Source organism: Muscardinus avellanarius, assembly GCF_963383645.1.
Source record: "Muscardinus avellanarius genome assembly, chromosome: 5".
Lineage (NCBI taxonomy): Eukaryota > Metazoa > Chordata > Mammalia > Rodentia > Gliridae > Muscardinus > Muscardinus avellanarius.
This window is the reverse complement of record NC_137790.1, coordinates 698,396-713,331: the sequence shown is the minus strand read 5'-3', so window position 1 is coordinate 713,331 and position 14,936 is coordinate 698,396.

Genomic DNA, 14,936 nt, shown 5'->3' with positions numbered 1-14,936 from the left:
CAGGTTAAACCCTAAAGGACCAGCGCCAAACAGGTTCTGGCACGAAACCTCCCCAGAGCTGGGTATGGGGTCCAGGCCTGAAATCCTAGTGCTTGTGAGGCTGAAGCAGGAGGATCACAGGTTCGAGGCCAGCCTCAGCAACTCAGTGAGACTCGGCAATCTAGCAAGAACCTGTTTCAAACTAAAAAAGCAAAAGGGCTGGGGTTAAAGCTCAGAATGGCCCTGGGTTCAATCCCACACCACAAAGACAAGGTGACATGTATCTCCGCTCCTGCCTCAGTCCTTGTCTCCCTCCAGCCTCACCACACGTTCATATTGCTGTCTCCTTGCCAGCCTGAGGAGGAGCCACAGCAACATCAATTTCTCTCATTCTTCACTTCCAGTATTCACGGGTGGATCTCAGGTTCGAGACCAGCCTCAGCAACTTAGGCCCTATCTCAAAATAAAAAGAGCTGAGGATTAGCTCAGAAGTAGAATGCCCCAGAGTTCAATCAATCCCCAGAATAAAAAACAAAACCAAAAGGGCTCCAAAGGGGAGCCAGGGCCCACGACCTGAGGAAGATGTCTGGGAGGCCCACACCTAGAGGGTCCATGGGAACAGGGCCTGGGGACCAGGGAGCATCTGGGCAAACTGGGGCCCCGTCATCTCCCTGGGCCCCTGCCAGCCCCCACCATCTGGTCAGTGGAACTGGTCAGTGGGAACTGCCCAGGATGGGTGGCCAGTGCCGGGGATGCCGGGTCTCTGCCCACCTGGAGACCCCGTCATCTGACCCCCGTAACTGCTTATCACCCTGACCTGGAGCCCTGGGCCCGAGGGTTGAGGCGCACCGCCCAGGAGCCTGAGAGCCAAGAGGGTCCCCGGCATCTTGGCCACACTCTGGAGAGGGCCCCGTTGCCTCCTGGCCCTGCTCTGTGGTGACTGTCACGGACGTCCTACACACACCGCACAGTGGCGTTTCTGAACCCGATCTAATGTCCTCGACGGGAAAACTAGGCCATAAGTGTCTATCACATGGCCTCGCTACCATGCCAGGCAGACTTAGATGAGGAGGGAGCACTAGGGTCAGGGAGACGTGGCCACGTCTGCTACAGCCCACGCTCAGAAGGCCTGGTCACCCTGAGAAACCACTGAAGTCCAAGAATCCACGACGGTGCAGGGTATAAACTTACATAGAGAAAGCAGAAGTCCTCGCAGACTCCAGGGCCAAGACAGTAAAGTGGGTGGAATACCTCGAGATAAAAGAAGGGATTGGAAGAAAGCCCACAGAGCCTGAAGTCGGGGCGTGGTCCTGGACTGGGAGACTGCAGGAGGACCCCACGTCTCCCAGTAGGCCCCCCACCCAGGCCGAGACAGTGCATGCTCAAGTCTACACGGAAAAACAAACAGGAAGACTCAGGTAAACCCGGGAAAAGATGAGCAGTGCAGGGGTGTGGACCGTCCCCACGAGATGTTGACCGTGTGGACCTGGAGACAGGACAGGCGGGGTCAGGCCGCAGACCCGCACCCATAGATGGTGTCAGGTCAGGGAACAGCCCGCCTCGGCGGGGAGCAGTGCCCGTTCCACGGTGGTGCTGGGCAACCCAGGCACCGCTGGAAAACAACTGGTATCACACTGAGCACTCCAGGGTAAACTCCAAATGATCAGAGACTCAGGATAAAAAAAAAACAGTCACAAGTGCAGGAGAAGGTTATACCTGCTTCGTAACCTGGGCACAGAGGCCTTCTAAATACTGTTCAGGGTTCCCTGTCAACAGAGGAAATGTCAGGAAATTAACCCACTTTAAAACAAAACACACACCCGGCACCCTCCCCCTCAAAGGCACGAGATCACAAGGCTGCTGGTGGGTTAGGAAGGAACACTTGCTGCTGCCACGAAGGACTCATCTACTTCACATGAAGACTTTCCAGAAATGGAGAGGACACTCAGCAGGCAGAGCAGCGGCCCGGCTGTGAGCCGCCCTCAGGAAGAGCAGACCCCACCCGCGCCCAGGAGCAAGTGCGGAGGGCAGGCACCACTGTAGCAGAGGAGAGGCGGGCTGTGCGCTGAGCACCATCTCCCAGCGCTGGGCGGCGGGCGTCAGCTGTGCGCTGAGAGGGTGCAGGAAGGCCTGGGGCGCCCACCGGCCGGTGGGGACTGAGCTGCTGACTCTGTCCCTTGACCTGTCCACGACACGCATGCGAGGGCCGGCTGGCAGCCTCGAGGACTGGGGCTGCCTCACGGAGAGGCCGCCTGAGGCCACAGCGGATCTGCGCCTGGGAAGCCCCAGGTCCCTACAGACAGGGACTGGACAGGGTGCTCGCCAGGGCTCTCTCGGGGAGAAGCAGCGTGCACACCTGTGAATAGTGGGCGCTGTCAGCTGTGTATAAAGGCGCACAAGCAGAACCACGGAACGAGTCAGCCAGAAAGCACGCCGCGGCGGGGCCTCAGGACCTTTAACCTTTGAGTTTTTTGAGCCAAGTCAATGTTTTATATAGCTGAGCAATTAAACTTAAAGGAAATATCCTGATAGCAAAAACAAGCTGAAAAAAGTAAATGTGCGCATCTTTGAATCACAGTGCCCCCAAGAGAGGACAGCTCCAGCCCCTGGAACCAGGACTCCTACCACTGCCCAAGCCGACGCCCGCCAGGCTGCACCGAGAGCTGGGAGGAGCCGGCACTCCACTTCAAATCTACAAGGACCACTGTGAAAGTTCTGGAAAGCCAGGGCGGTGGGCGGGGCCGCCGGGCTGCTGGGCGTGGTTTGCTGGGGTGTGGCCATTGTTGGGCATGCCGGGTCAAGGCTGGGTGGGCGGGACCATGGTGGGGCGGGGGCGGGGCCGTGGCTGGGGGCGGGGCCATGGGGCTGGGTGGACGTGGTCAGCGGGAGGCTGTGGCAGTTAATGCCCTTATCGCTTTAGGGAGGAATGCCAAAGTATGCCCATGGGCACTGACATAGCCCTCGTAAGTCACCCTAGAATACTTTAGCCATGACGTCAGTGAGCAAGTCACCCAGGAGGGCGCCGGGCGGCCACTGGGCTCCCCATAGGCTCCAAAGCTTCCTGCGGGAAAAGTGTTGAAACAGAGCAAAGGAGATGGGCTAGCTAGCGAGGAGGGGCAGGGAGCGGGCACCCGGAGGGTCTGCAGGGAGGAGGGGCAGGGAGCGGGCACCGGGAGGGTCTGCAGGGAGGAGGGGCAGGGAGCGGGCACCCGGGAGGGTCTGCAGGGAGGAGGGGCAGGGAGCGGGCACCGGGAGGGTCTGCAGGGAGGAGGGGCAGGGAGCGGGCACCCGGGAGGGTCTGCAGGGAGGAGGGGCAGGGAGCGGGCACCCGGGAGGGTCTGCAGGGAGTAGGGGCAGGGAGCGGGCACCGGGAGGGTCTGCAGGGAGGAGGGGCAGGGAGCGGGCACCCGGGAGGGTCTGCAGAGAGGAGGGCAGGGAGCGGGCACCCGGGAGGGTCTGCAGGGAGGAGGGGCAGGGCAGTGGGCATCCGGGAGGGTCTGCAGAGAGGAGGGCAGGGAGCAGGCACCCGGGAGGGTCTGCGGGGCGAGGAGGGGCAGGGAGCGGGCACCCGGGAGGGTCTGCGGGGCGAGGAGGGGCAGGGCAGTGGGCATCCGGGAGGGTCTGCGGGGAGGAGGGGCACTCAGGACTGGCAGTGGCAGTTGACACTGCATCCCAAGCCCTCATGACTTGCGTTTCTCCTGATCTGAAAAAGCACTTCCCCAGAGTCTAACAAACTGCGAGAAGCCTTCTTCGTAAGAAGTCAGACTTGCAGCCAAGTCTGGGCTGTGCTGCCCACATAAATCAGAGGCTCCCGTCTCCAGCCAGCAGCTTCTCTGGAACCACGGCAGGTCTCGAGTTGACGCAGTGGCTCCTCTGGGCCTCGAGTTGACACAGTGACTCCTCTGGGCCAAGGGAAAGGACGCTGCACCTTCCCCTGACCTAGAGGAGTCCCCACTCCTTCCATCTGCCCAGGTGCCTTTGCAAGGCCCAGGCAGGACAGGGGAAAGGGCTGCGGGGTGGGGCGAAGGCGGGCGGCACCTACGCCTACGCCCGTCCGGGTGGTGGCAGCCTGAGGCCCGGGGCAGTCTGCTTTACTGACCTATCACCTCCCTCCATGGAGCTCAGATATGGACTGAAAGTTGTCCAAAATCAGCCACTGCAGGCTCCTCTTCACAGGACAGAGCCAAGGGAAGCCCTCGACCAGCACTCCCAGACCCATGAAAACAGCCGGCCCAGCCCTGGACCAGGGGCCGCCCAGGGTTCCTGTTTCAGATGCCTCTTTCCAGGGGGCTGTCCTGTCTTAGAGCAGGGGCGGGGTGCGGCCCCGGCTCATCCTCAGAGCAGGTCAGGCTGAGGGCAGGCCCCTAAGTCCTTGCGGCCAACGTGTTTAGAAGCCAGAGTGATATAATCTATGTTCAGGATCGGAGGAGCAAAGAGCAAGCTTGTTCATGGCATGCCAAGTCATCGTCCAGTGACCCCGGTGCCAAGACAAAGGCACTGAATTTCTGCTGGGTTTTCACAGGCTTAACCAGAAAAGAAAGCCCCGGCATCCCAGCCGACCCAGCCGCCGGGTGACTGGCTGCACCCACGTCCAAACCAGAACTGACGGGCCCCAGGCTTGCTCAAGAGGTGGCCTGGGTCCTCGGGGGCCTGGCCAGTGGATGGTGGGCCACAGTTCCCGGGAGCCCTCCACCCATCCTGTACTTCCCCAGCAGGGAATGGACCGAGCCAACACTTCCCAGCCACAAAATGGAGAGTCCTGGCCGGCCGTGCCGAGGTGGAAAAAGCCTGCTCCCCCCGCACCAGCCAACTCATCCGCGAGGCGGAAGAAGACAGAAAGGTCGCTCTCCCCGCTCTGAGGCACAGGCTTCAGAGGAGGGGGCGATGAGGGCCGCACCGCAGGGACGGGGGAGTCTGAAGTCACTGGGGCCCGTGGGCAGGACTGTGCCGTGGCCGCGTGTCACAGCCAAGCGTGTCCAATCTCTGTAAGAAGGGTGGCTCCGACCCTCTGTGCCGAGGCCAGGAGCACAGGCCCGAGGCTGGCCTGGTTCCACCTGCGGTCCACAGCTTGCAGGCTGTGACACAGGGCGGTGAGAGCACCCCAGGACTGCCCCGAGTGACCGCGACCTGGGCGACCCAGACACAGTGGGCAGCGTGGCCAGGGCGGCAACGCCGCGCCTCATGCTCCCACGAGCCCGGCGCACACGCTGCCGCCACACGTCCGCCACACTGCCTCTGCAGGACAGGGCCCCGGGTGCCACCACTGCCCACGTGCGCTCTGGGCATCCATATGCTCTGCAGGGCTCGCAGGCTTGCGTCTGATCTCCACTTCCCCCAGGCAGCCCCCCTTTGTGGCAGGAGGCCATGAGGCTGTGCATACCCCCTCTGTGGCAGGAAAGGGGGGCTGAGGACAGCTGGGCCCAACACCCAGGAGACGAAGCCAGGGAGGCTTCAAACAGAAAGCTCCAACAACCCAGACATCCGTGTGCCAGCCTTCCTCCACCCGCAGCAGGTGACCCTGCAGGCCCAGCAGGCGGCCTCAGGCCACTCCTACCAAGCTCCCAGAGCCGAGGTTCCCAAGGATTCCCTACAGACAGTTCAGGGGCACAAGACAGCTCAGCGATTCTGATGCCAGGCCCAGCCCAGGCCAAAGACTAGAACCCTCTGATGGAGCCTAGGCCCAGCCCCCACCTCTAAAGAATCTGGAGGATTTCAGTGAGAGGCCAGTTGGAGAAGAGACATTTGCATTCCTTACGTGCTCAGGAAGCTCCAGAAACCAAACAAAACGCTTTGTTCAAATACCACAAGGAGGGAGGGAGCTGGGAGCGGCTCCTGCCAGAGCACGCCTTCAGGGAAGGCCTGGAGCTTCCTGGCCGCCAGCTGGAGGGCCTGCGCTGCACAGCACCTCCTCACACAGCAGCCCCCCGCAGAAGTCTTTGCATTCAACACCTCCCACCCCGAGGAGGCCCTGGACTCGGCCACGCGGCATCTGGGGTCCCCACCGCTTGCTCCTCAGAGCCAGGCTCCCAAGCCTGACTCCCAGGGTGCTGGTGGTGCCACTGCAGGGGACTCCACACATACCACCTCGGGACACCGCCCACGCCGCCCGGGGACAGGGTTCACACCTCCCGAAGACGTGCCCATGTCCCCGGGCCTGAGCCCACAGGAGGCCCAGCCCTAGGCCCACTGACTGGGCAGGAAAGCCCTCGCTAGGGTCTTCGACTCGCCACTGCGCAGGCGCAGGGTGTGTTCCCTTGGCCACGCTGGCTGGCGAGGCCCGTGAGCTGTGGGCTGAGGCTGTGCAGGGACTGGCAGGCTGGGGACCGGGGCGTGTGGGGACGAGGCCAGCTCATCGGGGGTCTGCAGCCACCGTGTGCTAGGCCTCACGGGCCAGTCCAGCACGCGTTCCTGGGCCCATCGTGCTGTGCACAGGTGGGCACCTCGCCTTCCAGAGACTGGCAGTGGAGGGAACCAGGCATGGAGGGGAGTCCTCACGGGAAGGCACACGGGTGGCTGGCGACCTGAGGGGCCCACGTGGGCACCCAGGTGACCAGATCAGAGCGGGCCGCACCCTCCACATCCCTCGCCCAGGGCAGGAGGGCTCACAGTGGTTTCTGAGCCTGGCCTTCATCTGTGGTCACCTCCTGTGTTGTGCTTGGGTGACATGGAGCTTTCTCGATATCAGGAGCTTTAAAAGGGTGCGCCCAGATATAATGAAGGAGACTTTCCTGACTCAAAGAGGGGAAAGAAACCCCCGCAGGGGTGCGCCTGTCTCCCTCGAGCAGCAGAGAGGAGGATGGAGTAGACACAACCTGGGGTCCTTAGTGGGAGCGGTGACTTAATGATGGCTCTGTTGGCACTAGTCTGCTTCATTGACATGACCACAGCAAAAGTGTTTCCTTAAAAATGTCTTTGTTTTGCCAGGCATGGTGGCGCACGCTTGTAATCCCAGTACTTGGGAGGCTGAGACAGGAGGACCTCAGGTTTGAGGCCTCGACAAGTTAGTAAGTTAGTGAGGCTCTCAGAGCAACCTCATGAAGCCCTGTTTCCAAATTTTTAAAAAACGAAATACAGCTGGGGTGTTGCTCAAAGATAGCATGTCTGTCCCTGGTTCCCATCCCCAGCAACACACACACACACACACACACACACACACACACACACACACAATTAATTAGCTAATTAATTTAAAAAGCAAATAAAACATTTAAAAGTCTTGTATAAAAGGCAGCCCAGGCCGGGCGTGGTGGCGCACGCTTGTCATCCCAGCATTCGGGAGGCTGAGACTGGAGGATCCCGGTTCGCGGACAGCCTCAGCTGCTTAGTGAGGCCCTCTGCAATTCAGTGAGACCCGGTTTCAAAATAAAGAATAAAAAATAGGGTAGGGGTGTAGCTCGGAGGTCAAATGCCTCTGGATTCCATCTCCAGACCCGCAAAAAAAAAAAAAAAAAAAAAAAAAAAAGGCAGCCCAGAGCACGTCAAGAAGCAGGAGGATGAGCCAGGCGTGCTAGTGCCCACCTGCAGTCCTGCTGCTTGGAGGCTGAGGCCGGAGGTTCACAGGCTCAAGGTCAGCCTCCTCAACTTAGTGAGACCCTCAGAAACTTAGGGAGACTGCTTCAAAAGTTAAAAAATAATAAAATAGGGCTGGTGGAGTGGCTTGGAGGTAGACCACCCTGGGTCCCACCCCCAGGACCACAAGAAAAAGACGGAGGAGGGGAGGAGGGGGCGATGGAAGGCAGCCTAAGCGGTGGCCCCATGCGGCGTGGGAGAGGCGCCTGCCCCGCGCCTCTGCCGGGCGCCCTGCCGGGCGGCTGCGAGGAGCCTTTCGCGGCGCGCTGTGCCCTGAAGGGCCCGCTGCAGTGCCCGTCCCCAGGCCAGGCCCCGTCGGGAGCTCACACGCACTCAGAGGTGTGCCTCGGGAGCTCGGTGAGCCGGGGGAAAGCTTTGCAGCTGGAAGCCGAGGGACGTCTGTCACAGGGACACAGCCACGCTCCCGCGGTCACACTGGGTGATGCCACACGGCAAAGAGGAATGGGGCGCGCCAGGGTGGTGCAAGTCAGGCTGGCCCAGCTCTAGCACACTCCCACCAGAAGGTGGGAAGACCGGCGGTGCCGGGCATCGTGGGGATCAAGTGATCAGGACTCTCCCGGAACTGGGGAAATGCAGCTTCCGTTAGAGCTCCACCTCCCACGACAGCGCCACTCTACCCCACGTAAAGCAGGGGATAGCCAACGAAAAATATAGGATATCCATGCTGGCTTTACTCCTAATGAGCCAGACACGTGAAGCAACTCACTGTCATTAAGATAGCATGTCTGTCCCTGGTTCCCATCCATGCTGGATGTTGAATAAGTCATTAGGACGGACTCTGAAGAGTCAGTGAAAAGAACAAGCAATAGCGACACGTGACAATATGAATCTCATAGACATTATTTGAGCAAAATAAACAGATATATGCAGAATGCACTACATAGTACATAATATATGGCTCCAAAGATAGGAAAAAGGAAAAAGAAAACCCCAGTCTATGAGTCTAGAAGCCAGAGCGTGGCTCTGTCTGGGAGAGCGCTGGCGGGGAGGATCGTGGTGAGTGTGAGGGCGGTGCTCCCACCGTGTAAGCGTGTGCAAAGCTCACAGGGCCGTACACTCAAGATCTGCGCATCTTGCATATAAATTACTCTTCATTAAAAAAGAAAGTCAACAAAGTTAACAATAGTTACCTTATTTTTATTTTTGAGCCAAATGCCGAGTTGCATAAAAGAAAAAGCATTACTTTTATCTCGTTTGTTTTTGGCAGGGGAGCCGATGGGGTGGAACCCAGGAACACTCTACCTCCGAGCTGCACCCCCAGCCCCACTGTATTCTTTATTTTGAAACAGGGTCTCACTCAGTTGTGGAGGGCCTAAGTAGCTGAGGCTGGCTGCGAGCCTGTGATCCTCCTTTCTCAGCCTCTCAAATACTGGGATTGCGAGTGTGCACCACCACGCCCAGCTGCTTTTGTCTTTTTCAAGTAGAAGTGTATAAAGCTTTAAAATTATACGACAAGCCGGGCCTGGTGGCACACACTTGTAATCCCCATGCTTGGGAGGCGGAGATAGGAGGACTGCGCAGGTTCGAAGCCAGAGCGCTGGTTTAAGGTATCCTGTTTCCAAAAAAATAGGTCTGGGAGTGTAGCCCGGAGGTAGACAGGCTTCCAGGAACCCCAGTACCACCAAAAAAAAAAAAAAAAATATATATATATATATATATATATATATATATATATATATATATATATGACAACCCTTTTTGTGCTCCCAGGGAAAGTTAATCTATGACCTACTATTAAATACTAAAAGTATGCAAAATACCAAGTACCAGAGATTTCTGTTTCAGATTAGGATGAGACCTTCATTCCTGTGACAGCAACAAGACAAATCTGTGCAAATAATACTTGTGCTTTCCCATGAGACGGAGGTGAGGGAGAACAGCCAGAAACGCACACACATGGCGGCGGCTCCGGCCGCGCTTAGGTTCTGGGTGCAGCTGACCTGCCGGGCCAGGGACCACGGAGCCTGCGGGCAGCGGGCTGCCAGCTGCGTTTTGTCTGCAGAGCGGGCGGCTGGGGCAGATTGAGTCCGGAGGAGTCGCAGCCGCCAGGCTCCCTCCCGCCCCACCCTGAGCTTTGCCAGGAACACGACAGTGGAGGAGGGGTGTGCAGCAGGAGAAACTGCAGATCCCCGTGGTTCTTGTGATTAATGGATCCCACATCCTGCCTGAGTTGAAACTGCCACCCACTCTTTCCAGCTCAAACACTGACAAGATCAAAAAGTTTGCATCTTGGGAATTTGAAGATGGCTAATCCTGGGTAGCTCAGCGTGGTGGGACCTGCAACTTCTCAGTCTCAGCCGGACCCGAGGGAGAGCCCGGTGCTGGGCTCCCGCGCGCGTGCTCAGAGAAAGGGGGTCGTAGTGTCTAGAGCACAAACAACAAAGCAAACGCACTTGGGTCTCTTAGTTCACTTCTACACGCTATGTGAAGTGCAATGGAATTACAAAACATTCAATAAGTGGGAAATGTATCCCATACTTGAGAGAAATACAGGCTTTAGGAGGAGATCACCAGATGATTCAGTTGCTGGAATAAGAAGAATAAACAAGTATTTCAAACATGGGTGAGCAAATGGTATATCTCAAAAGATGAATGGAAGTGCCAAAAATCAAAGTTATCTAAAACCCGTATCACATGAAAGGAAAGTGGATGGGATTAAATTGTCTCACGACGCAGAAGGCGCTCGGCGCACTTGAGGAAGGTCGGTGGGATCAACCAAGGAGAGAGGGGAGTAAAGATTTCTGAAATGTGTGCAGAACATCTGCAGAACATGAGACAATAGCATGTGATCTGAAATATAAGCATCTGAGTCCAAGAATAAGAGGAGAGAGTGAGGAAATGGAAGAAAACACTTGAAGCATTAGTGGCCAGAATTATCCCAGTCTAATGAGAAATTACTAACCCATATGCCCGAGAAATGAATAAATCTGAAACAGCCCCAATATAACCAAACAGCTGAAAGTCAAATATAAAGGGAAAACCTTAAAAGCAGTCAGAGGAAAAAAAATGCCTTGCTTAGAACAATTATTTGGAAAGAAAAAGACGGGAGATTTCCTGTGGGCAGACGCCCTGAGAGGCGGGCAGTGGAGCAGCGGTTGGACACACGGGGAGCCTTGGCCTGGATTCTAACCAGCGAAGTCACCCGTCAAAGGAAGGAGACGTAGAGCGCTTCAGATTACAGAGGCTAGAGCAAAACTTTACAACAATTGGATTGTCGCAGGAAAATACTAAAGGTGGGTTTTGAGGCTGCAGGGCGTGGGTCTGCAGCGGGTCTGCAGGCGGGGCACCGCGGGTACTCGAGCCAGGCGCGCGCGGGCTGCGTGGTGGCCCTGCCTCGCGCCTGGCTTCACAGCTCCTCTGCCCCGTCCACCAGACGCCAGGCGCACGCCCTCCAGACGTGGCCGCCCCGCTGTCTCAGAAGGTGAAGGCCATGGAAGAAACAGAAAAGCACCACAGGGTAACTATGCAGGCTAGTACAAAGGAGTGTTTTCTGTGGTTTCCAATTTCCAAAGTCAATGAGTGTAAAAACAAAGACAATAGATATGAATACACTTTTGCATAGCTCTTTTATTACACATTAAATGGCATAATTTTTATTAATTTTATTGGTGCATTGTATTTATACATCATAATGGGGTGAAACAATTGTGTAGGCATAAATGCACACATCACCCAGCCAGCCTAAATGGCATAATACTGACTCAAGGTAGACCGACAAAATAAATATATGTAAGTTGTATGAAACCACCACTAAAAAGGTAAAATAGCCACTAGAGGGAAAAGAGGGATGCAGAAATATATGGGATTAGTTAGTTAGTTAGTTAGTTAGTTTAAATATAGGAAAGAAGCAAAATGTAGAAACTAATAGCAAGGCCGTAGACTTAAGCCTAATCTCATCAATAATTACAACAAATAAAATGGCCTAAATCCTCTAGTTGGAAGGCAGAGATTTTCAAACTGGATTTAAAGGAAGAGGTTATTATATGTTGTTTGTATGAGTTGTAAGATACAAATAGGTCAGCTTTAAAGGATGGGAAAAGACGAATCAAGAAAACCCTAAAAGAGGCTGAAATGAAGGTGCTCATTAAAAACAAAGTGCATCTTCGCACAGAAGTATAAGTGATGAAGAAGAACAATTCATGGTGAGGAGCAGTTATTTTATCAAGACAAGATATATGTATCTGAAAAAAATGTACTTTATTGTTATTGGAGATTAGCTTTTCTCTTAGGAAAAAATTATTAAAACAACAGAATGGCTGAAAAAAGTATCAGTGAATTCAACCTAACTTATATTAAAAACATACACCGCACCCAGTGACTCAAGAACACAGGCTTTCACACTCACACTGAACATGCTTCAATGAGGTCATGTTGAGCCATGACCTTGGGAGGAAAATATATAAGCAAGGCCGGAGTGAGCAGAGATCAGTACAAGGACACGCCGGGAAGCCGGGTGCTCGGATTAAACAGTGCACATCGGAATGACGTAGGGACCAGGGGCACAGTACAAGAAAAACTAGAAAATATTCTGAAGAGAGTGATTTTTTGTTTTATTTATTTGTTTATTTACTGCAGTCCTGGGGATGGAGCCCAGGGGCATTGTACCTCTGAGCACACCCCCAGCGCTATTTTTTTAGTTTTCTTATTTTTTGAAACAGAGTCTTACTGAGTTGGAAGGGCCTTGCTAAGTAGCTGAGGCTGTCTGCGAACCACAATCCTCCGGTCTCTACCTTCCAAATGCTGGGATTACAAGCGTGCCCACCATGCCCGGCCTAGTGATATTTTAAAATGGGATACTATAACACCAATTTATAAGCAATGAAAAAAAATAGATGAGTTGGACTTCACCAAATTGTAAAATTTTGTTCCTCAAAGGACGCTATCGAGGTAGTTAAAACAAAACTCAAAGAATTAGATACAATATTTAGAAATCATACATCTAATAAGAGATTAGTATCTTGAATATATAAAGAACCCTTACAACTCAACATTTTTTAAAAATTTTTTATTGGTGCATTATATTCATACATCATATTGGGGTAAAAAACTTGTGGGTACATACATGTACACATCACTGATTTAACCCCTACCCAATTCCCACGCCTTTCCCTCCCCATCCCTCCTTCCCTTGCTTGGCTTAGTGGTTGACTTCGATATGTTTAAGTACATTGTGTAGTTTTAGAGATTTTCCTCTTCCCCCCTCCTTTCTCCTCCTTTAGGTTGTCTTGTTTGCTCCTCTATAGGATTTCCTCTTTCAAGAGTTCCTCCTATGACCCATTTCTCCCTAACTCTCACACATTAGGGAAATCATCTGATTGCGTATTTTTTGTGACTGACTAATCTCACTTAGCCTAATGTCCTCCAGTTCCATCCATTTCCCTGAAAATGATGTAATTGAGTTTTTTTGATGGCTGAGTAAAATTCTATCGTGTACATATCCCACAGTTTTGTAATCCATTCATCTGTTGATGGACATCTTGGCTGGTTCCATAGTTTGGCTATGGTGAATTGGGCATCTATGAACATAGATATACATGCGTTACTTTGGTAGTTTGGCTTCCTGTCTTTTGAGTAGATACCCAGAAGTGGTGTTGCTGGATCAAATGGTAGATTTGTTCCCATTCTTCTGAGGATTCTCCATACTGTTTTCCAAAGTGGTTGCACTAATTTGCAATCCCACCAACAATGTCTTAGAGTTCCCACTTCTCCACATCCTCGCCAGCATCTGTTGTTGTTTGTGTTTTGAATGATGGCCATTCTAGTTGGAGTTAGGTGAAATCTCAGGGTAGTTTTGATTTGCATCTCTCTGATTGCCAGTGATGTTGAGCATTTTTTCATGCATTTATTGGCCATTTGAATTTCTTCTTTTGTGAAGTGTCTATTTAGTTCATTTGCCCATTTTGTTATTGGATGCTTTGTTTTCTTAGTGTTGTGTTTCTTGAGTTCTCTGTATATTCTAGATATTAGTCCTCTATCGGTGGTGTAGGTGGCAAAAATCTTCTCCCATTCTGTTGGTTCTCAATTGAGAATCTTGACAGTTTCCTTTGCTGAACAGAAGCTCTTCAGTTTTGTGCAACCCCACGTATTTGATTCACCTTTTAATTTGTTGTGCCTTTGGGGTCTTGTTGAGAAAGTGTTTATCTGTGCCTATGTGTTGCAGTGTTGGACCTATGCCCTCTTCAAGGAGCTTCAAGGTCTCTGGTTTGATTTCCAAGTCTTTGATCCATCTTGAATTGACTCTTGTGCAGGGTGAGAAAGTGGGATTAATTTCCAATTTTCTGCATATGGTTAACCAGTTTTGCCAACACAATTTGTTGAAGAGGCTATCTTTTTTCCAGTGTATGTTTTTGGCCCCTTTGTCAAAAATCAATTGGCTGAAAGTGTGTGGACTTGTTTCTGGGTCTTCTATTCTGCTCCATTGCTCTGTGTATCTGTTTTTGTGCTAGTACCATGCTGTTTTTTATTACAGTAGCTTTGTAATATAGTTTAAAGTCAAGTATTGTGATTCCTCCTACATGGTTTTTGTTGCTGAGAACTACTTTGGCTATTCTGGGCTTTTTGTTATTCCAGATAAATTTAAGGACTGGTTTTTCTATGTCTGTGAGGAATGATCTTGGTAGTTTAATGGGCATTGCATTAAATCTGTAGATCACTTTTGGAAGGATGGCCATTTTAATGATATTTATTCTGCCAATCCATGAACATGGAAGGTCCTTCCATCTTCTAAGATCTTTGATTTCTTTTTTCAGTGTTTTATAATTTTTTTGTAGATATCTTTTACTTCCTTGGTCAAGTTTATTCCTAAGTATTTTATTTTTTTGTGGGAGATCCTGAGTGGGAATGTTTTCTGAATTTCTTTTTCAGTGGATTTATAGTTTGTGTACAGGAAAGCTTCTGATTTTTTAAGATTGATTTTGTATCCAGATACTTTGCTGAATTTGTTGATCAGTTCTATAAGCCTTTTGGTTGAGTTTGTTGGGTTTTCTAAATATAGTATCATGTCGTCTGCAAATAGTGAAAGCTTGAGTTCTTTTCCTATTTGTACTCCTCTGATTTCCTTTTCTTGCTTAATGCTCTGACTAGAGTCTCTAGTACTATATTGAAGAGAAGTGGTGATAGTGGACATCCTTGTCTCATTCCAGTTTTTAGGGGGAATTCTTGAAGTTTTTCTCCATTTAATATGATGTTGGCAGTGGGCTTATTGTAGATTGCCTTAATAATGTTGAGATATGTTCCTTCTATTCCAATTCTCTGTAGTGTTTTTATCATAAATGGATATTGGATTTTATCAAATGCTATTTCAGCGTCTATTGAGATGATCATGTGATTTTTGTCTTTGATTCTGTTTATATGATGAATTACATGGA